This window comes from Marmota marmota, unplaced genomic scaffold (assembly GCF_001458135.2).
Source record: "Marmota marmota marmota unplaced genomic scaffold, marMar, whole genome shotgun sequence".
In the NCBI taxonomy this organism is placed as follows: Eukaryota; Metazoa; Chordata; class Mammalia; order Rodentia; family Sciuridae; genus Marmota; species Marmota marmota.
In genome coordinates this window covers 201,290-228,172 of record NW_026005800.1, presented here as the reverse complement: position 1 = coordinate 228,172, position 26,883 = coordinate 201,290, and the positions used below count along the sequence as shown (strand labels likewise).

The following is a 26,883-nucleotide window of genomic DNA, read 5'->3' as shown; positions in this document are numbered from 1 at the left end:
GGCCCTGGAACTGTGGCTGTATGATGGTATTGCATGCTGTCTGCTGCTAGCAGGCTCACCTCTTACCCTACTGCTGGTTAAGCAAAGAAAACAGCAAGTGTGTCCAGCCTATGCACACACATACCTGCAATATTGTGTCTGTCTTCAGAAAAGCATGAGTTTGTTCTGATCCTCTCACCCTGCCATAATACTGCCTGAACATCCCAGCCACCACTCCCCAGCCACCATTCATACCCTGCCCTCCCCTGAGCCCCAAGTGTACCCTTTACGGTCACCAATGAACTACATGCAGAACATGTAGGCATGACTGTGGCCTCGCCCTTGGTGCTGCACACTGTGGATGCAGAGCAGGCATCTTCTTGAACAGCCTTCTTCATCAGGACCCTGCATATGTCCTGCACATGGAAAACATGAGGGAAATCAGGCCAAATGTGGAAAGGACAAAACTCTGAGAGTGGCCAAGAATGATTGCAACCTGTCTTTCGTCCTGCATCCTCTGTCTCATGGGAAGACAGCAAGCAAGGTCATTCAGGCTACACAATTTGGACCCTGCCAGGGCTGAAAGAGGCTTCTCTTGGGAACAAAACTGCTTTAGGGGGTAATGGGTTAGAGCAGTTGAGGAACTCCCATACCTGCTGTCCTGGCATTAGGCATGTGGTGTGAGCACACGTAATCAACACCTTTTTTAGGTGAGAATTATTGCATAAAGAATCCTTTCTAAGGCAAAATGTACAAGGCCAACACTTCCATTTAGAGCTCAGGGTCCATGAGGGGCAAGGGTCTTCCATGAGTTGGGAAGCCCAACCCTGAAAGGAACTAGCCCCATGACCCATGGAGTCTCCTTTGTGCCTTCCTCCTCTGCTCAGTCTTTCCTCCTGCTCTCATTATCCTTCGCTTTATGACTCTCATTAGATGATTATTTCATCACGTTCATCATCCACTTAGAACCAGAAATGTCATCATTTACTCATTTCCTTGAAGAAGTAACAAAATCCATAAAATCTGATTTTTACAAATTTTGGGAGAGGTGATCACCTGCACTTTTTTTTTCTTTCTGAAATTCAATAAGAAACTCAGCAAAATAAATTAAAGTAAAAGATTGGCAATGGTACTACCTCTAAATGAATTGCTGCCCATTTTGTGAATAAACTGTGAGGTTCATTTAATTACCAACCATTAATTAGTGGAATAAACTGAAGGAATTAAATATTTCCCAAAATATTCTAGCTGAACCTGGCTGAGATGAGTAATGAAACTGTTTATGTTAAATTTTATGTAAGATTATATAAATTTCCTAAAACCCCCTAAAACTTTCCTAAAACTCTGTAGCATGAAAAATAAGACCCTTAAGACCAATGATAATTTGCAGTAAAATAAAGTTCCTGTGATTAATACCGTTTTGATTTTCCAGCTTCATCTGCTTTGCACATGTGATAACTTTGTCCTGAAGCTGCTCTGGTGCTCTGAGAACCCTCACAACCTCCAGCATCATGGTGGACCCAAGGACTTCCTTGATGGAGGACCCCAGGGTTTCCCTGTCTCATTGGACATGATCTTGTGATGATCACAGGGCCAAAAAAAAAAACTGGATACTGACCTTTTGAGCCCATCTGGTTGGTGAGGGGTCCCACTACCTATAAGTCATGGCTGTGATGAGGAGGAGGAGGACAAACAAAACACAGAGGCCTTCTCAGAAAGAAGAGGGGAGTGGATGTAACCAGCACCAATACATGTCTCAAACATGCTTGCAGGGGATGAAGAGGGTTGAGACTGATGCTGTGAGGTGCAGGTGCAGGGCATAGGCTGACTTGGTTTTCAGGACATCTGCATCTCTCCAAGTCTGGCGGCACAGGCTGTCTCTCTACTGACACCTTCAGGGGAGACACTAGAGCTGCATAGCCAGACTGTGGTTGGCATCCCTGAAGACACATTCCCTGTGGCTCCTGCTAGCTGCTACTGGAAAAGGCCCTGATGGACAAGCTCACTCCTTTGTCTTTGCATGCATAGGGAAGCATTCTGGCACCTAAACACTGTGTCTGTGTTGCAGACATGACTCTGAATTTCAGGGAGGCTCATGAGTTTGTTGAATGGTTACATGAACTATAAACAGTAGATTCCAAAGCCTAACAACCCCATACCAATGTCCATGCCATGGTCCACTCAGGTGGCTGAAGGGTGAGTGGCATTGCATTTGGATGATCTTGGCCAGAACTTGATACCTGAGTGTACTCTAGCTCACACAGAGAAAACATGCCTGAGGTCCACTGGATTGGGGGCTGCATTGGTGATTGTGCAAGACATCTGTGGATATTACAGCCTGGCATGCAAGAAACAGTACATGGCCCACATAGGACCACTAGCCTCTTGGATCCACAGCCATAGTGACAAGGCTGATCTTAAGCCATGGGTCCAATGCTAGACCCATTTTCATCCCTTTCTAGGATTTGGGTGGACATCAGAATCCTTCCTTTCCTGGGCTGCTATCTGGGAAGAAGAGCTGCCAAAGGTGGACATATCCAGGAGGCAGCCTCTTTTCCCCACCTGGAGAAAGGCTGTCTGCAGTTGCACAAGAGGCCAACATCCAGGAAAGAGTATGTGGGGTTGTAGAGAGACCCATAAATATGTGAACATTCAAGGTCAGCCCTAGCTCTATGCAGATGGTGCTCTATCCTAGTATGAAAAGTCCATGTCCATGCTTCTTTTTATTTCTTTGAGCTCATTCAAGTTGGGATTTTTTTTTACTAGCAAAGGAGTGTCCTGCAGTATAATGTTTATAGAAACATTAATCAAAGCATGAGTAAAGAGGAGAACACTGCAACACAGATACCAACATTCAGATGCCTACCAGTAAGCAGGTGTGGAGGGCATTGGCAAAGCCTTGATCTGGTCCTGCTTCTCTCTGCATCACTTGATTGACAGCATGAAGCCTCATATCCTGAGCTCCTTCAGCACAGCTCAGGTGGGCACTGGCCAAGCAGCTGAAGCTTTCAAGAGGACAATGGCCCGAGTAAAGTCTTTGAAGTTTCCCCCAAATTACTTGATGCAGATGTTCCCATAAGTAGCTGCCCAGTGGTGGGGAAAAATCTTTGACAGCACTGAGGATCATCTGGTATATTGGTTGCTCATTGTTGGCTAGGCAACTGTTTTGGAATCCATAATCATTCCCATCAGGGAGTCTCAGGAGTGGTGGAAGGGTGTATTTGGTCATATTTCCCTGGTTGGCCCCTGTGTTAAAATGGTTGCTACGACCAGAGTGGACTAGGGTGAGCTCTCTAGCAATGGCCTCATGGTCTAATTGGATGTATTATCACCACAGGGCTTTGATCTTTGCTGCTTCAGTCTGTAGCAGGGAAGGACCTCAGGCTCCAAAGACCATGCAGGCGCCATCAGCTAAGCACATGTGTTCTCCTGAGCATTTGGCTGTAGCTGTGTGTCTTCAACTCATCTTTCATCTTTGAGAAAGGGAGAGAAAAGGGCCAAATTTGCTCTACTTTTGATGTTATTAAGTTTGTCATCTGCATAGGTTTTTAAAACATATATAACATAATAACTGGATTAATACAAGTACATTGAAAGATAAACTAACAACCAAAGAAATCTGTTAAATGTTTTCAAGTATTTGTAGTAAAAACATAATTGTAATTGAAAACAAGTTCACTAAGGAAGAAAAGTGGTTCTTATGCCTCAAGCAAAACACACACATACCCACAAAAATAAAAGGCTTAAAGTTCCAATGCTTGCCACCAGGACATCTGGTTTACAGTAAACTAAATTTAGATTAACCTACAAATTAAATGTTTGTTATATACAAATGATTGATTAAACTATGTTAAAATCTATAGGCCTCACAAAAAGTATATATTCTTCACTGTATACGGATTTTTTATAAGAATATAAGGAATCTGGGAAAAACTGAAAAAGGGAGAGAAACTTCTGTGTAAAAAAGCTAGAAGTTCATATGATTTAAATGTCCTTGATCTGCCTCCCTATCCACCTTCCCTGGTATAGATGGGTCCTGAAAGTGGGGTGTGTGAGTTAAACTCAGTGTATGATGTTGAGGCAAAAAGAATGGGTATCCTTATAGTTTCAGTCTCTGATTTATACCCTTGGTACAGAATCCTTATTCTACATTCAGTAGTGAACTATTCCATGCAGCATCACACAAGCCCTGGGATGAGAACATTGTTTCTCCTCCTACACAGTCAGGAGGAGTTCAGGGGACTCCCTGAACTCAGAACCATGGGTCAGTATGGAATTCCTGATTCTACAGACAATGAATCCAGCTCCTGTGGGCTGGAGCTGCATATAGGGACACCTGGCTTTCATATGTATTACATGCTGTTGCAGGAAGGCAAGAGAGCATGGAACAGAAGGGAAAGAAGTACTCTGGGGGAGGGCTCCTCTCAGCTCCTGTGCCTGAGTGAGACCATGTGACAAAATGGCCCATAGGGAAGCCAGGAGAGCACAGGTTCTAGAGCAAAACTCTCATGAGAGTCCAGTTCATATGCCTTGCTCTTCCCACTGAGCTCAGAAGACCCAAATTAGCATTCTCAGAAGACCCAAATTAGCACTGTGCCCCCACCAGCTACAAACCTTGCTTTTCATAATACTGACTTGTGTGTGGACTTGCAGGGACTGGAAAGTCTGAATAAGCCAAGTACCACATGGAGATCCTGCACTAGGGCCCTTCACACCAGGACCTGGGTGAAAGAGCCTTTTTTCCAGAGCACACTGAGGGCCTGTCATTCAAGCCACACAGCATTCCTGCTTTTCCTGACAAGGGCAGTGTGCTGAAAATGGATGGAGTGTGATTATTATTATTATTTTTAATTCCAGAAAATGTGCTTGATATTTGTAAATAATCTATTTGCTCACTTTAGCAAAAAGGGAAATGTTAAACTGATGAAAAATATCATTCACCTAGACTTGTCTGCAGTTTTTAAATCATTCTCTACTCCATCCTTTTGGCTGACATTCAGAGACGATTTTAATAAAGGGCCCTTGACAAGGCATCATAGTCATTTAGAATTACTGGTTCAGGAAAATCTTTATAAAGATGGATTTAAAGAGTCCAGAAATCCCAATAGTTCCCTGTATCAAGAGGGTGCACTATAAAATTGTAAATAAGCACACTCACACAGGAGGTGATTAAGTGATTAAGTGCTGTTGTTTTTATGGTTTGACATTTCAGAATTCAGATTGGGCCCAGCTTAGAGGCATGACACAAATCACCAAGTGGACCTGGATATTGTAAAACATGAACCCAGGAGTGACTCAGAGGCTGTGGAGTAAATCATGATCAGTGAGTATGAGTGGCTGCTCACGTGTTTGCTGGAGTGTAAGAGAGTAGTTTATGTTGTGGTGGAGCCCAGAAACTCACTGTCAGTATGGTGGGGCAGACACATGAAACTGGGGTCATTGAGTCAATAGTGATGGCTGTTATTAAGGTGAGAATTATCTCTGTTAGCCCTGAAAGTCCAAAAGCATAAGCAGCACTCCTCCACCATGATGAGATCATTTCTTCCTACCTGGAGCTAACCCAGGTCCTAACCCATATGCCTTCCCCCAGAAGCCACTCCTCTTCCCTGCACCTAGGGGCTTTGCTGTGCTGCCTGTGCCCCCCATGCCAGGAGACAAGCACCCTGAAGGCAGAGGCTCCTTCTCAGAGGAACCACATCTCCCCAAGTGCCCTGGAAGCCAAAAGTCATGATTTGATGGCTTTTATGAAAGAATTGAATCCAAGTGTAATGAACACATGGGCCTCACTGGACACAAGACAAAAATAGCAGCAAGTCATGGCCATAGCTGCATGGATTTTTATTTCAGACCTTCAAGAAACCTGTAAGTAAAAACTAAGCAGTTAATTTATGAAATGCAAATGCATAAATCATTACCCAGTTCAAATTCCTTTTATAAAACCATTAAATTTAAATTCATATAACATAGTTTACTGATTCAAAAATTAGTTGTATACCAATTGGTTTGAATGCAGAATCTTCCCTATAAATGAACAATTGATCCAGAGGCTGTGTGATGAGCTTGTTAACACTGGGTCTTTCTCTCAAACACCTTAGCTCATGTGCTTTCATTTCAACATTCAAAGCCCACTCTATGAGCATCTAGGGACATGCACAGTCTTATACCCTGGGGGCAGTGAGATGAAAGACACAGGAACTTCAATAAATGCAACTTTTTTTCACTTTTCTAAACTAATCATTTAATAGTCACTTTTATTACATTCAGTTTTTAAATGATTAAGAATTTATTAATTTACTATTTTTGAGGAAATTAACTTTGTGTCTGTTAAATAAACCACAAGCTTGAAAACTCTTTCAGGAAATAGAAGACATTGTAAACTTTGGGGTTCCTGTGTTTGGTGAGGGCTAGAAATAATCTGGGAAATGTGTGGGCTCCTCTGACCTAGCAAATTCCAGTGAGTCAGGCAGCATTGGGGCTCATGCAGGCAATCTCCAACCCACTCTGTGCTTGAGGGTGTAGATGGCAAGAAGCTCTCTGTCCTAGAAAGATGACAGGAGGTATGAGGCAGCCCAAAGCTTCCTCCTGTGCATTCCCACTGACCCCATGAGAAAACCCACAAGCCTAGATCTCTCTAGTGCCACACAGCAGGGCTCCATTATGGTTGAAATTGTTAACGAAGCCTGTCCAGGAATTCAAACCTCAAAAGAGTGCAACATAGATTGGCTTGTCTAGAAAAAAATATTGGGGGTCAAGAGGCAATTGGGGCCTCTTTCCAGTGAAACTACACCTGCAGAGGCAGAGATGTTCTACATGGACTGCAGTTATTACCACAAAATTGCTTTTGCCTTCTGAATTACCCTTCAGTAGCTCTGAAAATGCCTCAATGCTCAGGACCTTGGGCAGCCTGTCTGTCCCATGAGCTCTCTTCATATTCCTCAAACTGCATGCCAACACATTCCCAAGGACCTTGAGGTGCAGATTTAATTTCAAAGCCTAAGGCTCCCATTCTGTCTCTCTAGTTACATTTGTGGCCCAGAAAACATTTTATAGTTCAAGGAACCATAAAGCTTCAGAGCTCTTGGGAATTCTGTGACCTCACTCCAATACCTCATTTCATAAAGATCTTGGCCACTGGTTCCAAATGCCACAGACAGTGAGGGTCTGTGAGGACAAGGGCCAAGGTCCATCCCTTGGGGCATCTCCTGCCCTGTGCTTCCCATGGACTGCACTCAGCTCTTCAGTCAAAACAGGAGCATCCTCTTCCTTTGCATTGTTAAAATGTAGGGTAAAGAAGAGGCCTCCAGGACTCAGAAGCCATTAATGACTCTGATAGATGCACATGCAGGACTATTAGATGTGTATTAGTACTACACAATGTCTGATGCAGCTCCCGTGTTTGCCTTTTAGCAAACAAGTTGCTAATATCCCCAAATCTCCAGCAGACATTCTGCATTGTCCCACAGGGAGCAATATGCTGATTTTCAGCTTTACAACAAATTCCTCCAAATATGGCTTAATGTAAAAGAAAATTCCCACCTTTTCTTTTCTTTTCTTTTTTCTTTTTCTTCTTTTTTTATTTTTGAGAGAGAGAAGTGATATTGTAAGAATTTAGAAACAAAAGAATCCTTGCATGTGATCTGCCAATATTCTATATGGCAGGGACTTTGTGGCATAATTCTTTCCTTAGTTTTTAACTGATGTAGATCTTGGGGGACTGGACAGGGACTGCCTCTCTGACAATGTTGTGATTCCAATTGTGCCTTGTCCTTCTCATCTGCAGGAGGCCTTTGGGCACCTCATGTGGCCTCAGAGGGTCTGACAGTTTCCAAAGTCACACCTGCATGGAAACACTGTTGCCAATTTATTCCTTGGTTGCACTTTGTCTTTCATGGTTGGCTCATCTGAGGTGAACCACAAAGTCCTGTTTGGACAGCTAGGTGCTTCACCAGTTAACACAATGTAAAAGGTGTCAGCTGGAGAGAATAATGACAATCAGCAAGAGAGACCTATCTCAACACACAAACACCCACCAAAAGGCTTGAAACTTTCCTGAGTGTCCACTCAAGAGGTGAAACTCAGCATCTCCATATTTCAACCCTCACACCTCTACTCACAGAACATTTTCTCATGATCTCCAAAATAGGAAATTGACACACAGATGTGTTGCTTATGATGTAAACCTTATAAAATAATTACAGATTCATGCAGAACAGGATAAACCCAATGAACAGATATGATGCTTTCATTTGAAAATGATGAATGGTTAATATTTTAAATGGACAAAGTGATTTGGCCATGATCCCTAGTGAAACTGAATAATATGTATTTAATAATGATTTAACAATGCTTTTTACAACTTACCTTGAATACAATAAGTGTGTTTTTACAGCTAGAGCTGACCTAGGCTAGGAGCCACCTTTCAGGTGAGTTGTCTTAGATTGGCTCACTACTCTTTACCATTGACTTCAAAAGTTTTCCATTTTCCTGAGTGGACCAGGGCTCAATTTCCACTTACCTAGATTCCTTGTTGGCCACTGTCAAGAATCAGGCATCATGCTCATGGCTGTAGGGAAGCAGAACTGGTGACACTATGCATTTGATTGTGCTTTACCTGGCTCCAGAGAATTCATGGAAGTGAAGGGCTGCAGTTATATCCTTCCACACCCAAGAAACAGACACATGGAAAAGGAAACTATCCTCTGGCCAAGGCAGATCAACCTTAAGCAGTCTGACTTTCACTTGGTGCCCACTCGTGCAAGGTGCCGAAACCATATCACAGTGCAGAAACAGAGCAGTGGCGCTTTTTAGAAAAATCAGAGTTCTACACTTGGAGCAAGATGTGATGGAGTGAATGTTTGAAAAATTGTGCACCATACTTAAGGGACTTCCTGCATGGCACCCTGCCTTCATCTATCACATGGTTTGTTGGGCAATATTTGGTCCATATACATCAGGTGCTACAAATACTATCATAAAATTAGTTAATTCAAGTGTCCTGGGCACCCACTTCTTAGCGTCATTTGCTGGACAGTTTTGATGGCTTTTCTCCACATTGTGATGATTTTCTGGTGCACTGTGATGTTTATGGGCTCTATAGAGAGAAGATTATTTAAATATTATAGGCACTGAGAAAGAAAACTAATATTTTCTTCAGGAGAAGGAACAAAACAAGCCAAACATTTTTGGAATTTCTTGCCTGCCAAGAAGAAGTGATGGTTTCCCATTGACAACCTCAGTTGTTTTATATCCTCAATAAAAGTTTTCAAGAGGTAGAATAAAAATTTTCAGATATAAGACAGATTCTTCTATGTCTCATCCAGGGCCTGCTACAGCTTATTGAGAATGTTCCATGAAGAATTCCTCATTCATGGACACATCACGAGTTTGCATTTCTAGAATTCACCATTGTATCTGCAAATGTCTCCCCTGATGGCACTAGCAGCCTCTTTATTTTTAAGCTGCTTTTTTCAAATCCTGAAAAAAATATCTAGGGATTACATAAAAGTGTGCTTAAACTTCCATTTTTCATAATTGTTCAGACTGTGGAATCTAGGTGAGGATTTGAGGTTGTTGATACCCATGTGGAAATTATCCATCTCACCTAAAGCACAATACTTTGTTTCACTCTGGAAAACATCTTGAAAATCCCCTTGTTAGAATACACTGTAGAAAACAAACAAACAAACAAGAAAATTTAGAAGGTAAACAGGGCCGGCATCTGGGGTTGAATCAATTGCCTTTGGGTGGTTTTAAGGGAATTTTCAGGTTGAACTTCACCCTTGTTTCTCCAGTTAGCTTACTTCCTGATACTGGGGTGTGGCAAAGATCAGCAGGAAAGACCTTCCTCACACCTGGCAAAGGGGTCTCTAGACTGCACAGCTCTTCCCACACACACCCCTCTGCTCTGCTCCAATGCAGAGCTCAGCCTGCCCCAGGCAACTTGAGTGGTGTCTAGAGCCGAGTGTGAATTAGTGTGCTTTTTGCTCCTTGTTCTTCTACCCAGCTCCGCTAATTTTCAACTTGGATATAAGCCTCTCTGCCCCCAAAACCTTTCCAATATTTTCAAATTTTAAAGTCAGGTTGTAATACACTTATGGATTAATGATTCTACTTGAACAGTGTGTGTTTGCACGTGCACACTCACACAAGCACACAAACACACACACACACATTATTTTCCACAAGAACACTTTGAAACAAAAAAATCTTCCTAAAATCCATGTCAAGTCTGTTTAATGATTAAATAAGGAGGTTCCTAAAACTTTGATTTGAAATTCAGTGAGACACCAGTATGATGGACATGTCTACGTTCACCCATCAGAACACAAAGGTGTGCCCAGTGCCAGGTGTGAGCCCAGGCCTGGGTGGTGAAAACTTGTCCAATGGGGCTCATCATTGGAGCCAGCACCACCCTGTGGCATATGTCCATGTTGGGGCCATGTGTGTATGTGGGGCAGTGACATTTGGCTGTGAATGTAAAAACATTCTAAAAATGGTTGATTTTTAGAAAAATACTGACTGGAGGAGAGAGGAGAGGGATGGAAGAGTCTTGATAGAGGATGCAGAGGTGAGGGAGCACAGGCCGCCCTGAAGTAGGGAGAGGAAGAAGTAGGAGAAAGCTGGCTGGGCATGGGGTCCCCAGCCATGCTGGTGGGAAGAAAGAGATGGGGATCTGGCCTTGACCAGGGACAGAGTCCAGTCAGAAAGTGAGAAGATACACATCAGGGAGTGGGGGGCACCTATAGTGTCCATGTAGAGTGGCCCCAAAGGAGGGGTGTGGATGCCAGTAGATCTCAGGGTGAGGAGCATGACTCCCCATGCTGTCAGTCACACAGGACTTCTGGTCTTTCTGCAGCCCCTTCTCAGGACTGCTACAACAGTAAAAACAACAGAAATTTATTCTCTCAATTTTGGAAAAGTCCAAAATCATGTTGTTTAAAATAAGGGCATTCCAGGGCTGATTCCTCCTGGGATTCTGGGAAAATCTGTGTCTTTTTTCTAGAGTGCCCTGACATCATGAGTCCTGTCACTCCCATCTACGTCTGCCTCCACCTGGCCTCGTGCCCTCTCCGATTTCATAAAGACACAGTCATTGCATGTCCTTCACCCCCACTCCCATATATTCTCTTCTTAACTTGATAAATGACAACTGAAAAGACCAATTCCAAAACAGGGTCACTATTGGAGGCTGCAGGAGGACCTGAATTTCAGGAGCCTGCTGTTCAGCTCAAGACACTTTCATTCACTGTTCATAGCTTGTCCCTGAGCTGTTGAGGGCCTTACCTGTGAACTCTAAGACTGCACCTCTGTTGGGAATCTTGGGGTGCTAAGCCTGAGCAAAGCTGGGCATGCACCTTGTTCTGGGAAAACCCCAATCCTGAAGTGCCTGAAAACTTTGGGGGGTAGGATGCTGCAGACGAGATAAAATCCTAAGTCTCATCATTTTTTTTTCCTCATCCAGAAAGCAGTCCCTTATCTCCCACAGGCTCTCCCTGCTTCCTCTGTCACTCCTGTCTCCTGGGTTCTCTCCTTGTCTCTCATATATTCACAGTTTCCAGAGCATTGCTGGGTGTGGCCAGGGTGAGGAGGAGGGGTCTCAGAAACTTTATGGAGCACAAGGATGTTGGTAGGGGGTGGGCTAGGGTGCCCTCACCCTGAAGCTTGCTGTCCTGAGCTGGTGTTCTGGGGCTGGACAGTCCAGCTCTGCCTTACCTGTTCCAGCATCACCCACATCTCTTTCACAACTTAGTCCTCCACCAAGTGAGGAGGACAGTAAACTTAAGGGCAGAGAGAGGCAGACTGTACAGTTTAACAAGGTGGTGAGAAGTATGGGAATGAGACCATTGGATCTAACCTCAAAAATATTCCTGTAAGGAAGGACCAAGGGTGGGGTTAACAGGACTCTCCCAAGGAGGCGTGCTAGGAAAAGAAGACCACCAGACCCAGGTGGCCGGGTGTCTTAGGCAGAGAGTGCTACTTCCAATGGCAATCACAGCACCTCATGCTCCCAGAGCCAGATGTGGACATGGCATCTGCTGCAGGAACAAGAGGCTACAGGTCATGTGAAAGGCAGCAGGCTGGTGGTTCTGTGGCCTCCTGAAGGATGCACCTCCATGCGATGTAAGGGTCCTCCCACACCCAAATGTAAGGAGTGTCCAGGGGGTGTTTCTGAAGAAGCGGGCCTGGACTTGCCTGTGTGGGTTTGTGAGGTGTGCTCCATTATAGTTCTGCAGTGCATGTCACCTGGCTGCTCACCCAAGGCCTATACCCTGCCTCAGCTCCCTTCAGCCAGATTAAGCCTGTAGAAGCCCAGCTCCCTTAGACTGGTCTTGAAAACTATTCCCTGCACAGGTTGTGGCCACACTGGGACTGGTTCCTGTCTAGGCATTGCTGATTCCCTCCTCACAATATATGGACACCATTCAACCTCATTCTGCCATGCTTCTCAGGCCTGGAGACAGCTTCACATCCTCTATAACCTCAAAGCCCCCTACTGCCTCCCACAGGGCCCACATCTGGCTCAGACTGGCCAGAACTACCTGTAGACACTCCTGCCAGTGCACTTCCCTATTGTTGCAACATATAATCTCCAAAAATGCCCTAATTTCTCTCCTTGCCTAAGCCTATCATCAGGGCTGATACAGGGCTGCACAGAGGAAGTTAGCTGATCATGCTGGAGTCAGAGAGGATTATGATGATTGTAATACACTGAATCAAATTAACTGTGTGTGTACATCAGAATATATTGTTGCTGGGATTCAGTGTCTTCTGCTGGGTCTAATAAATTGCCAATAAAACACACATGCCTGGAGAAAAATCCTCCAACAGAGAATAAGAACAAATTAAAGATTTTTTTTTCCTTGTCTGTTCATCTGAGTAAATGATATTTTACTTAATTTCACAGGTGCCTCTCATTTTTCATATCAAATGTGGACTAAAGCACCAGAGAGCTCTGTTATGAATGGTAGATTCTGGCTTTCTGACTAAAGGACTCCAAACTCCATCAGGTCTTTATATAGAACTCACCGAGACTGGGGGTGTGGGGAAACTTCTGGGCCCACAAAACTAACATTTCATCCTAGGCTGTTTCTAAATTCCTCTCTGCTGTCTGTCTCAGTGCTCCCCAGCATAGTGTGGATAAGAGAAAATAAGTGCCTTTCTTTGAAGATTATTTTGAGAATTCCCCAGGAAATGTCAACTAGCAAGAAAGATACTCTATTTGAGTTCTTTAATGTCCTCTGCTTGGTATAAATGGAAATAGACAAAATCTCTAATAGGGCACTTTCCAGTAAATTCCACATCTGTGCTTTTGCATATGTAAGTAGACTGGTGTGTGTAGAGACACACATGTCCCCTTCTTAGACATGTTCCCTAGCATCCTGATGGTTTCTCCTTTTACAACCTTCAGTGGCAGAGAAAAAGTCACTTGTCAGACAGCCAAAGGCCTCCTGCATCATCTCCTCCAGGTAATCAATCAAGTAGTATTTCCAGGATGATACAAAGAAGCTAGAACATGGTGTTCTTTGCTGTAGGGAATGGGGCCCATTAAATGTGGAAGATGAGTTCTTGCAAGTAGTGGCAGAAGTTTTCTCTTGCATCTGAAATTGCCTTGAAAATACATAGAAATATTGATCCAGGAGGAAATACAAGAAACAAAAAAAAATTATTACAACTCCTTGTTTTCATTTGAAATGTAGAAAACTAGAAAGAGAATCATTATTACCTTTCCAACACCATCAACAAAGGTGAAAGACACGCAAATTCAAGTTTTGCATAAGGCCATCAAACAACACAAAATACAAGAAATGACAGGTATCTTTAAAAACATACAGACACCAACACTAGTTTGCTGGGCAGATGGCACCATACACCCACCAAAAGAATTAGCTACACTGTCTGTTGAACAGCTGCAGTCTCAGTCTGGCTGTGAGGACACAGGATCCAGTTCTCTCTGGCACATGGGAATCACCATCTGCCCTTGGGCTCGCCCTATCACATCTCTCTCATCACATCACTGAGTGCTCAGAAAGCAGACTGGGGCCAGCATGGTCCTGAGTGGTATACAGACAAGCATCCACTTGGGGAACACCCATTCCTGCTAAGAAACAAGACTATAATACACGGGAGGAAAGATACCACCAATACCTTGGAAACCAGCAAGAAGCTACTGCAAGTGTGGATAAAAAAACACAGAAAGATCTCCCCTTTCCAGACAAAACCAGCAGAAATTTAGTCCAACACGTAGCAGGTAGCAGATGCAGGAGTGAGACATGAGAGAGCAGCACAGAAGCTGAGGGAAGCCATATGGTGAGATCTGCACCATGGACAGGCAGTGGTGTACTGTTGGAAAGTGCACTTAATCAGTCAGAGATATATACAGTAAGCACTAAAGAAAACAACAATTCTGTGATGCTCAAAATCATCACCAACAGGGATTAATAATGTTTAAAACAACCCATCAAACTATAGAACACACATCCTCCTCATGGTCAGGCAGACATTCACCAGTACATAACACAATTCTGACTAAATTTAAAAGGATTTAAAGCATATGTAGTATGTCCTTTGTCCACAATATAATTAAATTACCAGGCTAAAAAAATGCCAAAATGTTTGAAAGTTAAATAAGGCACTTCTTTTTTTTAACTCTCAGATATATATATATATATATATATATATATATATATATATGCAGTCTTTTATTGACTTTATATTTTTTTAAATACACGACTGCAGTGGAATACATTACAAGTCTTATTACACATATAAAGCACATTTTTTCATGTCTCTGTATGTAAAGTATGTTCACACCATTTTATGCCTATACAAGTACTTTGGGTATTTTTGCATTACAATTCTTAATACACATATATATCACAAATTTTTATATCTGTTTGTATATAAAGTATATTGACACCTAAATCAAGTCTTCATACATGAAATTTGTATAATGATGTCCATCACATTCCACCATCCTTGCTAATCCCCTGTATCCCCCCTTTCCCTCCCACCCCTTTGCTCTATCTAGAATTAATCTAATCTTCCCATGCTCTCCCTCCCTACCCCACTATGAGTCAACATCCTTATATTACAGAAATAATTCAGCATTTTTTGGAGGGATTGGCTAATTTCACTTAGCATTATCTTCTCCAATGCCATCCATTTACCTGCATAAGCCATGATTTTGTTCATGTTTAATGCTGAGTAAAATTCCATTGTGTATGTATGACACATTTTTTTATCCATTCATCCATCAAAGAACATCTAGGTTGGCTCAATAGTTTAGATATTGTGAATTGTGCTGCTATAAACATTGATGTGGCTGTGTCGCTTAGACAAAGATGTCAGAAACATGCACTGGAGAAAAGATAGCATCTTCAACAAATGTTGCTGGGAAAACTGAAAATCCATATACAACAAAATGAAATTGAACCCCTATCTCTCACCATGCACAAAACTCAACTCAAAATGGATCAAGGACTTGGGAATTAAACCAGAGACTTGCATCTAATAGAAAAAAAGTAGCCCGTAATCTTCATCATGTGATATTAGGCCCCAACTTCCTTAGTAAGACTTCTATAGTGCAATAATTAAAACCAACAAACAGTAAATGGGATGGAATCAAACTAAAAAGTTATTTCTCAGCCATAGAAATAATCTGTGAGGTGAACAGAGAGCATACATCCTGAAAACAAATTTTTACCCCTCACAATCACAGAGAGCACTAATCTCTAAGGTATATAAAGAGCTCAAAAAGCTAAACACTAAAAAAACAAATAACCAAATCACCAAATGGGCCAAGGACCTGAACAGACACTTCTCAGAAGAGGATATGCAATCAATCAACAAATAGATGAAAAAATTCTCATCATCTCCACCAATTAGAGAAATGCAAATCTAAGCTACTGTAAGATATCATCTCACTCCAGTCAGAATGACAGCTATTATGAAGACAAACAACAACAAGTTTTGGCGAGGATGTGGGGAAAAACGTACACTCATATATTGTTGGTGGGACTGCAAATTGGTGCAGGCAATATGGAACACAGTATGGAGATTCCTTGGAAATCTGGGAATGGATCCACCATTTGACCCTGCTATCCCTCTCCTCAGACTATATTCAAAGGACTTAAATAAGGCACTTCTAAATAACCCATGAGTCAAAGAAAATAGACTTAATATGAAAATAAAAACACTTCAAATTTGAAGGATATTAATGGATTACTTTGGGAGGAATTAATACAACAGTCACTTGTATTACAAAATAAGAGACGTTTAAGACAAGATTCTGCTTCAAGAAGTTTAAAAAGTGAGCAAAAAATATAAAGCAAACAAAACATGGAAATAATAAAGATCACATTGAAAAGAATAAAATTTAAACCAACAACAAAAAAGAAACATTAAAGAAAATCAAGGAAACCAAATGTTGTTTCTTTGCAAAGGTCACCAAAGTAGTTAAATCAATAAGTGGATTGATTAGGAAAAGAGAAAAAGGCACAAGTTACGAATATAAGAAATAAAAGAAGTGGCATTATCGCAGATTCCCTTTGTGCCAAATGGAATGCTGCAAACCAGTCTGTACCATGCACAATCAACACCATAATAAGAGAGGGGCTTTCATGAAGATATAGACTGCAGAAAAATGGTGAATAGATTGTCTTGGGCATTCTTATAATCATCCAAACAATGGAATGACAGTTCTTTGCCTTCTCACAAAGATATTCCAGATCAAAATGAGATCATTGATGAATTTTGTTGAATATTTAAGGAACAGAAAAATGCCAATTTTAGACAAATTCATCCAGAAAATCAAAAAAAAAAGGAATATATTTGTACCCATTCTAAGAATCCAGCACTACCATGATACTAAAATCAAACAAAACCAATAGAGGAGTATTGTGGACCTATATTCCTCATTAGTACAGATATAAAATCTCTTAACAAAATCCTAGAAAATAGGATCCAACATATCTAAAAATGGATACTATAAGGCAGCCAACTTTTCTATTCCCAAAAGGTAAGTTTGGTGTAACATTCTAAAATGAATCAATATGATTTACCACATTGAAATATTAAGAAGGAAAAACTATGTGGTCATCTTTACCGAATTAGAAATATTATATGACAGAATCAGACATGACTTACAATCCTCAGCCAACTGGAAACAAAAGGGAACTTCCTCAACCTCATCAATGGGGGGGACCCATAGTAGGTATTGGACATGATGGTCAGCCTGCCTGCATGCATGCACTGGCCCAGGCATGATCACAGATTTGGTCCCCAATAAATTGTACCTCAGGTTCTGTGGGTCTGTGGCCATCCCATTCCACACCTACATGTGTGTGGTTTTAGGCATGCAACCAGCCAGCTTTTTCTGATATATGACCAACACATGGATGTTCCATACCTAGGAGGATAGATCTCATGTGTTTAATTTTTATATGGCCTCCATTAGGATCATTTGTGTGTCAAAACCATGTTTGCCAGAAGAGAACCTGCCTTAAGAGAAGCAGAATAAACATGAGCATTACATTTCACCACCAAATGGAATAGAACCCTCCTGACATGCTGTGTCCCTCATGAGTGGGAGAAGCACTGGCTAGACCTCAGACAACATCTTGTGAAGATGGAGAGTACCAGCTTCTGTGCTCAGTCAAGTCTCAGGTTTCATATTCTTTTTTTAATGCAATACGCTTATTTTATTTATTTATATGTGGTGCTGAGGATGAAACCCAGGGCCTCACACGTGTTAGGTGAGTGTTCTACCACTGAGCCACAACCCCAACCCTCAGGTTCCATATTCTTACAATGGAATAAAAGACACCAACATGGCTCCTACTTAAGAAAACCCAAATATGTAGGTCTAAATTTCAAAGGCTAATAAATCAGCATTTTGTATTATAGAGCATTAAATTTTTATTATAGTATTTTATAGCCATTATGCACCATGGACAGCAGAAGGCAGGTGATGTCCAGGCACTTCCATGCCCTGGACAGCAGGAGGAAAGTGCACAAGAGCCAAGGTGGAGTCTCCAACCATCACTCCCATGGCAGTGGCAGACAGCAAAGGTAATAAAATCTAGAAATCAAATCCTGCCCAAATCAGTTTGGATCAGGATTGTTTTATGATAGTGCTTAACACACATGGATCAGCTTCCAGAATGTGCCTTCCAGGTGTGATTCTCATTCACTATGCACCAGAGGCCTGTGAGGCTGGTGTTTGCTCAAAATGCAGTTCTGAGGGTTCTCATCTGAAGACCCCCTGACTTTGCTGCAAAAAGTAAAGAGAGATGGTACTGTGGAGAAGGAGGAGGAGCACCAGGAAGCTTTCCCTGGCCAATGTGTCACAAGAAGGAGGGTGTGAACCCCTATTGTGGGTCTGAAATTCTGTGACAGGCACCAAAATGGCTCATTTACCTTCCAGCTCAGAGATGGAGAAGGAATGTCTGGGGGCAAGGATTCCTGGTGGGCAAAACACGTCACACTTAAGTCATGATTGAATGTCACAAGCACAGAGTCAGCCCTTCACTAAGGACTTTCTCATCCATTGATGACTTGATGCAAACTGGAATAGTTAGGGGAAGAGACAGAGGTTGCCTTCCATCTGATATCTCCTATGAGTTGAGCTGGGGATGAGGACTTTTGAGTTGGAGTTCCAGGGGCATTAGGTTTTGGAAGTTCCCATCAGGAATCATGGAACTGAGCTAAGTTTCCAGATAGTCACTTCCATTGAACATCCCAACATCCACTTATATGCAAAATCCTCTTACCACGGTTTTTATTCATCTCAGTGAAATTCCTGACAGGTTAACAATGCTTCTTTGAAATGACTGGAGAGCACTTGAAACATAAAATGGTCAACAAGGAAACCACTGGCATCCATCAGGTTTGAATTTCAAGTCCTGGAGATTCCAGGCTCCGGTAAAAGTTGCACTTGTTTGGGCCTTGGGCACCAAGTTCCCACTTACCAGTAGCTATGACATTTTGGCCACTCTCCAGAACTCTGCTCAAGTCACAGACAGGTGGACTGACAGCACTATGACATCACCCTGAGCAGGGGAGCAGAGGAGGTTCCTTTCCTGCCTACATCAGAAAAAGATACAACAAGTTTCCAATTCAGCTGCCCTGGTATGTAGGAATTTCTAGGGACTGATGCCCAGGGGCACATTTATTTCAAAAAACACTACCTCCACTTCTTCAGCCACTGGAAGTGCAATGTATGTCTGCTGGGTGACCTATGGGTGATCTTTTGCTTTCCAAGGCCTGGGGATCCACAGTTGCTAGCCTTCCAGCACCACCCACCCTGGCCTCTAGGAGGAACAATCCATGGTTGACAGCACCAGGCATGCTGGGAGCTGTGACACTGCATTCTTCTGTCAGCACTCTGGACCCCTCAAATCCAGTGACCCAGGAAGGTCCAGAGGGTGGTGGGTGGACATGAGGATAGCCTAGTGTAGCACTGGTACTAGCTGTATTGCCCTCCCACCCTCCTCATCCAGGCCCTGTCTCACCAGAGATTTTGCCCAGTCAGTAAAGTGGCCTGGATTTCCAGCAGCCACCAGGAGCAGTGGCTCTGGACATCTGAGGGTGGTGGACCATCTGATGCATCTCAATTGGTTATGAAAAATTTGAGTTGGGAAACATGACAAACTCTGGCTTGGTTCACCTCGAGTCTTAGAGGTGACAGTTGGAACCTACTCTCTAGTGAAAACTGGGGGTGTTTTTTAGTGATATGTGTGAGGGAGGGAAGGAGTGAGCAAGCAAGCCAGCCAGCCAGCATTCTGTGCTGTGGTTATGCTGTACCAGCTAGGTGTTATAGTCTCTGCTTCTGCACTACACCCAGGTCTTGCCCAGAAACTGTTTTTGCTTAATTTTACAATAGTCCCTTTAACTGATCCTTAGGTTTAGAAATAAATGGCTTATCTGGCTTCACATAATAATTTATCCTCTGGGCATGACTCTAGCTTTTCAGACCCAAGACCCTCTGTGACAATGCCATGGGTTTTTCTGCAGCCCCTGCAGGGAAAAACTAAAATCTCATTCGAGAGTCATAGCCCCTGGAACAAAGATGCTTCAAAAATATTTGTGTAGAGAATGAAACAATTTTCTGATTTTTATATGTTAAGCTGACATATCCATTTCTTATTTTCTACCTACACATGCACACTCTAAAAGAGAAGAAATGTACAGTCTATAAAGCTGAATATTAAAAATGGTAAGAGCTAAAGACTTTTCTGTGGATCAGTATCTACAGAAAGGAATTGAAAATCAAAGGCTAACTTCTTTTAATAGACACTACAAAATTGAATTGGTAATGGTCTCCTGAAAAATATAAGCAGGCTAATTTCCTTCCAAATAATGTAAGTCAGAATTAAATGGGAAAAGATTTTTTTAAGCAAAGATAAGAATTGAATTCAACTTCTTGAGGACCTAAATGCACTTGCAGCTTCTGTACTCTTTCCCCTTTCTTGCAATTAATAGCAGATTACACAAGTTCTGTCTTTGCTTTTCTGGTGCAATGTCCACTTCCACTTGAAGTCCTGCTGCCCTGATTTTCTTTCTTTTTGGTGAGATGTCTAACTGTTAACTATGCTCCTACAAAGTTAAAGCAACATGTTGACAACAGTGACATTCAGAGTAGAAAGGGCTAGAATCAATCAACTTTGGATTCAAAGACTTGGAGATTCCAGGCTCTGGCCGGGGATTGCACTTTCTTTCTCTTCTCTGCAGTTTTTTCTGTGCCTTGGTTGCCAAGGGTCCTGCTTGGTGCCTATTATGACATGTTGGCTGCTCTCCAGACATCTCTTGATGTCATAGACAGGCTGACAGCGTTAAGTAGTTGCCATGCTGGAGTAAGCAGAGGAGCCTCTGGATCTGGCCATTTCAGACAAATACTCAAAACAAGCACGAGATCAGCTGCAATGGTATAAAGGAAGACTAAGGGACCAAGCCCCAGGGGCATCTTTTATTCATCACAGGCCATCCCAGTCTCTTTTCCCCTTGAAAGTGGACCATAGATCTGTTGCAGGTGTGGCCCACCTGACCTATGGGCCATCCCACTCCCCCAGGACCAGGGACCCTGCTTATGCCAGCATGCCAGCACCACCCTCCAAGGTCTCTAGGATATGCAGTCTGTGGTTTACAACACAGGCATGCTGGGTGCAGCTACATCTTAATCCTGCTGTCAGCACTCCATACCCCTGAGGTCTAGTGGACCTAGGAGGGCAGGAGGGTGCTGGGGAGGATGCAAGGGTCCCCCAGTATAACACTGGCCCCAGAGTGCTCCTCCAGACTCTGGCTCACTTGATATTTTTCCCAGTCAGAGAACTGGCATAGGACCCTACAAGCCACAGGAGGGACGGCTGTTGACATCTGAGTGCAATTGAGCATACAATGCAGATCCATGTGTTTCTGAAAGCTTTGACTTGAAAATATCACACAAACTCTGGCATGGTGCACCTCCATTCCTAGTAAGCCAATACTTGTGACAGTTGGAGTGAAGAATGAACACAAATGGGAGGTGGGGGGCAGCTGTGCTTTCTAGTGAATGCAGAAGGAAGTTATTGAACATATGTGAAGGAGGTAAAGAGAGAAGGAGCAAGCAGCATCCAATGCTGTCTGCTTGCAGCACCAGCCAGCCCCTGCTCCCTCCCCCACCCTCTGCAGCTGCTCTGTAGATGGGAACCAACTCTCAAATACTGAGAGAATATGTTGTCAGGGATTCATGAACTACAAGAATCTTGAAGGTGGTTTTTATGCAAAGTAAAATAATCTGTTATTGAAGCACAGAAGTGTAAACAGGAATAAACACTCTAGAAAAGTTAACTATGAAGAACAAATCAAAGATAAGCTATGTTAACCAAAAAGGAACAGAATGTCTTGTGTCACCTATACTTATATGTTTAGGAAAAATATATAATTACAATGTAGAAATAGTGGGAAAAGTAGGAATAAGATCCTGATCTTTGTAATATTTTAATATACACTCTATTAGGAATAACTTCATTTTAGTGTAATCAATGTAACAAATGATAGCAGTTAAAAGGTAAACAAGAACAATAGAGAAAATTCAATTGAATTATAAATTTCACTTGATAGAAAAATGTTAAAAAAAAGTAGGGATTCATGAACAAAGAACAAATGTGCCACATCGAATCAATAACATGATGCTAAATTTAAGACCCAGATATAGACATCAAATACAAGTGGCCACTTAAATATTTTTCAGAATGTAGAAACTAAAAAGATCTTATTATCTTCCATTTATAGGGAACACACTTTACATATAATAATATAGAAAGATTGAGAACATGAATATAAAACTTCTACCCTGCATATACTAAACATACTGAGGTACTGATTTCCTCAAAAAGTCTTGTACTTAAAATGCATTTCATTGGGCTGGGGATGTGGCTCAAGCAGTAGCACGCTCAGCTGTCATGCATGTGGCCCAGGTTCGATCCTCAGCACCACATACAAACAAAGATGTTGTGTCAGCCGAAATCTAAAATGTTGAGAGCCACAGCCGAAGTGGCCTCAGCAAACTTCCAGTTGATTGGCTCACAGTGGCCCCTGCAAACTTCCACCTGATTGGCTCCTCTGTGGTGATGCTCATTGGGCTATTTCCCCACCCTTTCAGACCACAGAGCTGCTCAATGGGGACACTTTTGGCTCCGCCCATGCGACGCAGCCAATCAGCCTCAAGAGCGGGAGGAGTGGGGGGTTGAGAGGCTCGCTGGAAGCAGGTGGTGGCATTTGGGCTCTGAGGGAATTCCTAAAGAGCTCGTGTGGTGTGGCATGTGTGTTCTAAAAATAAAGTTCATTTCTGCTTGACAAGTGGCTCGTGAATTGTGAACAGCCAGACTGTGGCATTTGATGGCAGGTACGGGAACGACTGAGGGTAAGTGATAAGGTAAACTGCTCCCCCCTGAGGGCAGGGGGAGAAGATGGGTAGCCATTTTAAGATTCTTCTTTCATTTTGTTTCACTTTTGTTTAAAGTTGCCTGTCCCTGGAGATGGGTGAGACGGAAAAAAAAAAAAAAAACACATCTGAGGAAAAATTATTTGTGGCTGAGGAATAGATAAAGAGAAAGGATGGATGGACATTTCAGGAGGATAGAAAGGCTGATATAATGAATTTTTGTTCTATTTTTGTTTCATTCTGTTTTGGTTTTGTTTGGAGTTATCTTTTTGGGTTGTGTTATAGTTATAATAGAATTATGGGATCAGAAATTAGTAAAAAACAAACCGAAAAAATGTTAAGTAAATTCTTAGAGGAAGGAGGCACCCCAGGAAAATCAAAAACCGTTAGGGCATACGTTAAGGTTATACAAAAGTGTAGCCCATTGTTCATTAAAGAGGGATTATTAAATATATCACAATGGAACCATCATGGTGAAGATTTAAAAAGGATAGAAAAAGAAAACCCAGAAACTCTGCCAGTTGGCACATTGCCATTGTGGATGATGATACGATTTTGTTTGCCTTGTCCAAAGTTTTCAGTGCAGATTATGGTAGAAGACATATTAAATCAGGAAAAAGAGGAGGTGTCTTGAGATAGTCAGAAAGGGGAAGAAAGTTTAGAGCAGAAAAAGCTATCAGGGGAAAAGTTACAACAGGAGGCTGTTACTAACACCTTTCTATCACCAGAGGGTGTAAGTGTCCAACTAAGAGTTACACCTCAATATGCTGGGAGGCCCCTAATCCCCATAGTTGATAGATGGGATCCTGAGACAGGACCTCACCCATCTCTTGTATTTGAGCAGGCAGGAGGGCAGTTAATTCACCATGCTTTAGATTTCAAAACAGTGAAGCAGCTAAAAGAGCCTGTAACAACCTATGATCCACAAGCACCCGTCACTGTAAGTATGGTCAAATCCATTACAAACTTGAACATAACGCCAGCAAATTGGACTAGTATGTGTAAAGCTATGCTAAATTGAGGACAATACCTGTCATGGAAGGTTGCCGATGAACAATTTTGCAAGGAGATGGCTAGGCGAAATGCAGCAGCTGGATATCCTCAGATAAATCTAGATATGTTGTTAGGAAAGGGACCTTATGAGGGTCAGCAGCAACAAATTGCATATGATCCTGCCATATACTCACAAATTGCTGTAGATGCAGTTAGAAGATGGAAGACTTTACAAGGACATGGAGGTTTACAAGGTCAATTATCTAAGGTAATACAAGGAGCTAATGAACCTTACACTGAATTTGTAGATAGGCTTATTCAAACAGCTACCAGAGTTTTTGGGAATACAGAACAAGCAATGCCATTAATAAAACAACTGGCTTATGAGCAAGCAAATCATTGGTGCAGAGAGGTCATTAGACCATGGAAACATGAAGATTTAAACACATATATTAAATTATGTAGAGACATTAATGAACAAGGGCAAGTCTTGGCAGCTGCAGTACAACAGGCTTTAGATGCCAGGCCAAAAACAAGCTACAATTATGAACAAACAGGACATTTTAAAAGGAACTGCCCCATAGAAGGATGGTTTAACAAAACTAGGTATAAAAGGAGTAGAATACCAGGTATTTGCCCACGATGCTATAGAGGGAGACATTGGGCTAATGAATGCTGTTCTCAAACCAACATAGAGGGTACTCCATTATCAAAAAATGGACAAGAATCAGGTGTTTACCCACAATATCGTGGAGAAAGGCATCAGGCTCCATTGCCAAAAAAGGACAGGGGGGCCCAATTCTCCGGGGCCCATGACCACAAATATACAGGGCACGGGAGGAACCCAGCAAAACCATGGAGGAATCCAGCAACACCATCAGGGTAGTGCCCAGGACACATTATCCATCAGATCTCTCATCAGACAAACCAGAGGGAGCACAGGGTTGGACATCTGTGCCTCCACCAGAATGGTACTAACTCCAGAGATGGGAGGTCAAATCATTCCTATAGGGGTAAAAATGCCTCTTCCCAAAGGAACAGTAGGCTTATTATTGGGACGTAGCTCTTCTACTCTAAAAGGACTTATGATAAGTTCTGGGGTAATTGATCCTGATTATGAAGGTGAAATAAAAATTATATACAGTTCTCCAAGGGGCATATCAGTAATTTCATCAGGAAATAGAATAGCATAGTTACTAATAATACCCAGTCTACATGATAAATTTTCCAGTCATACTGTAGAAAGAAGTTCCAGGGGATTAGGCTCCATGGGTGTAGATAAGGCTATGCTTTCTTTAAATTTAGATTCTCGCCCCATGCTAAAACTAAATATTCAAGGACATGAATTTAATGGGCTATTGGATACAGGTGCAGAACTTAGCATCATCTCTTGTCAAGAATGGCCAAAATATTGGCCATTACAACAAGCCACTCAAACACTTCTAGGCCTAGGAGTGGTGACTAACCCCCATAGAAGTTGGATGGTATTAGATTGGAAGGATCCTGAAGGATGTAAGGGAACTGTACAGCCATATGTATTGGATCATCTTCCTATAAATTTATAGGGATGAGATTTCCTAGATCAATTAGGACTAACATTAACAAATAACATCAATTCAAATTTGTCCACTATTATGGGTAGACAAGGTTTTAGGAAAGGAAAAAGATTAGGAGAACAAGAACAAGGTATAGCAGCACCAATAAAAATAGATCAAGGAACAGACAGACATGGATTGGATTTTCAGGAGGGGTCACTGAGAAAATAAAAATTACATGGAATTCAGAAAGGCCAGTATGGGTTCCTCAGTGGCCCCTGACTAAAGAAAAGATACAAGCAGCCCATGACCGGGTCAAACAACAATTAGCGGAAGGACATATACAACCTTCCATATCTCCCCGTAATACTCCCATTTTTGTAATCAAAAAGAAATCTAGTAAATGGAGATTATTGCAAGATTTAAGAGCCATTAATAATGAGATGGTTATTATAGGACCTGCTCAATGGGGGATTCCTCAATTGTCTGCTTTGCCAAAAAACTGATATGTTTTAGTTATAGATATTAAAGTTTGTTTGTTTTTATTTTTTTCAATTCCAATTCATCCTGAGGATAGTCCACGTTTTGCATTTACTATCCCTGCACTGAATCATGAAGGTCCTGATCAGAGATATGAATGGAAAGTACTCCCTCAAGGGATGGCTAACAGCCCAACTATGTGTCAAATTTATGTTAACAAAGTAATCCAGCCACTTAGAAATCAAAATCCTGAACTACAAATATTTCACTATATGGATGATGTATTATTAGCACACAAAGATAAAAACACACTGCTATAATGTTATGCCACACTTACAAACTTATTTAAAAAATTATAATCTAGAGATAGCAATAGATAAAGTAAAATTAGATTTTCCAATTAATTATTTAGGAATTCTATTATCCTCAACCATGGTTCGTCCACCAAAAATTCAAATACCAGTAGATTAACTCAAATCACTTAACGACTTTCAAAAGTCATTAGGAGACATAAATTGGATAAGGCCTTATCTAGGCATACCAACAGTAGAGTTGGGAACTTTATTTGAGATCCTAAAATGTCCATCAGATCCAAATTCACTCAGAATTTTAACGCCTGAAGCAAGAAAGGCATTAAAAAATCATTGAAACATATATGGAAAATATGCATTTGGATAGAATTGATATAAGTTTGCCTTTATTATTTATTGTACTACCAACAAAAATATTCCTACAGGAGTATTTTGGCAAGAAGGTCTATTATTATGGATAAATTTATCTTATTCTCCTAACACTATTCTTACTAGGTATCCTGAGGCTGTAGGACAATTAATACTCAAACGAATAAAAGCAGCAAAGGGAGTGTTTGGAATTCCTCCCAATAAAATTATTACCCCATATACTATGGAACAAATTGATGAGTTAGCTAATGAGTTAAATACTTGAGCAATAATCATGTGCAAATCTAATGGTTTC

General features: G+C 41.8%; 1 pseudogene; it reads right to left on the bottom strand.

The window, feature by feature from the left end:
* The window catches only part of LOC107160980, a 52,660-nt pseudogene that overhangs the window by 6,113 nt on the left and 19,664 nt on the right, over nt 1–26,883 (bottom strand).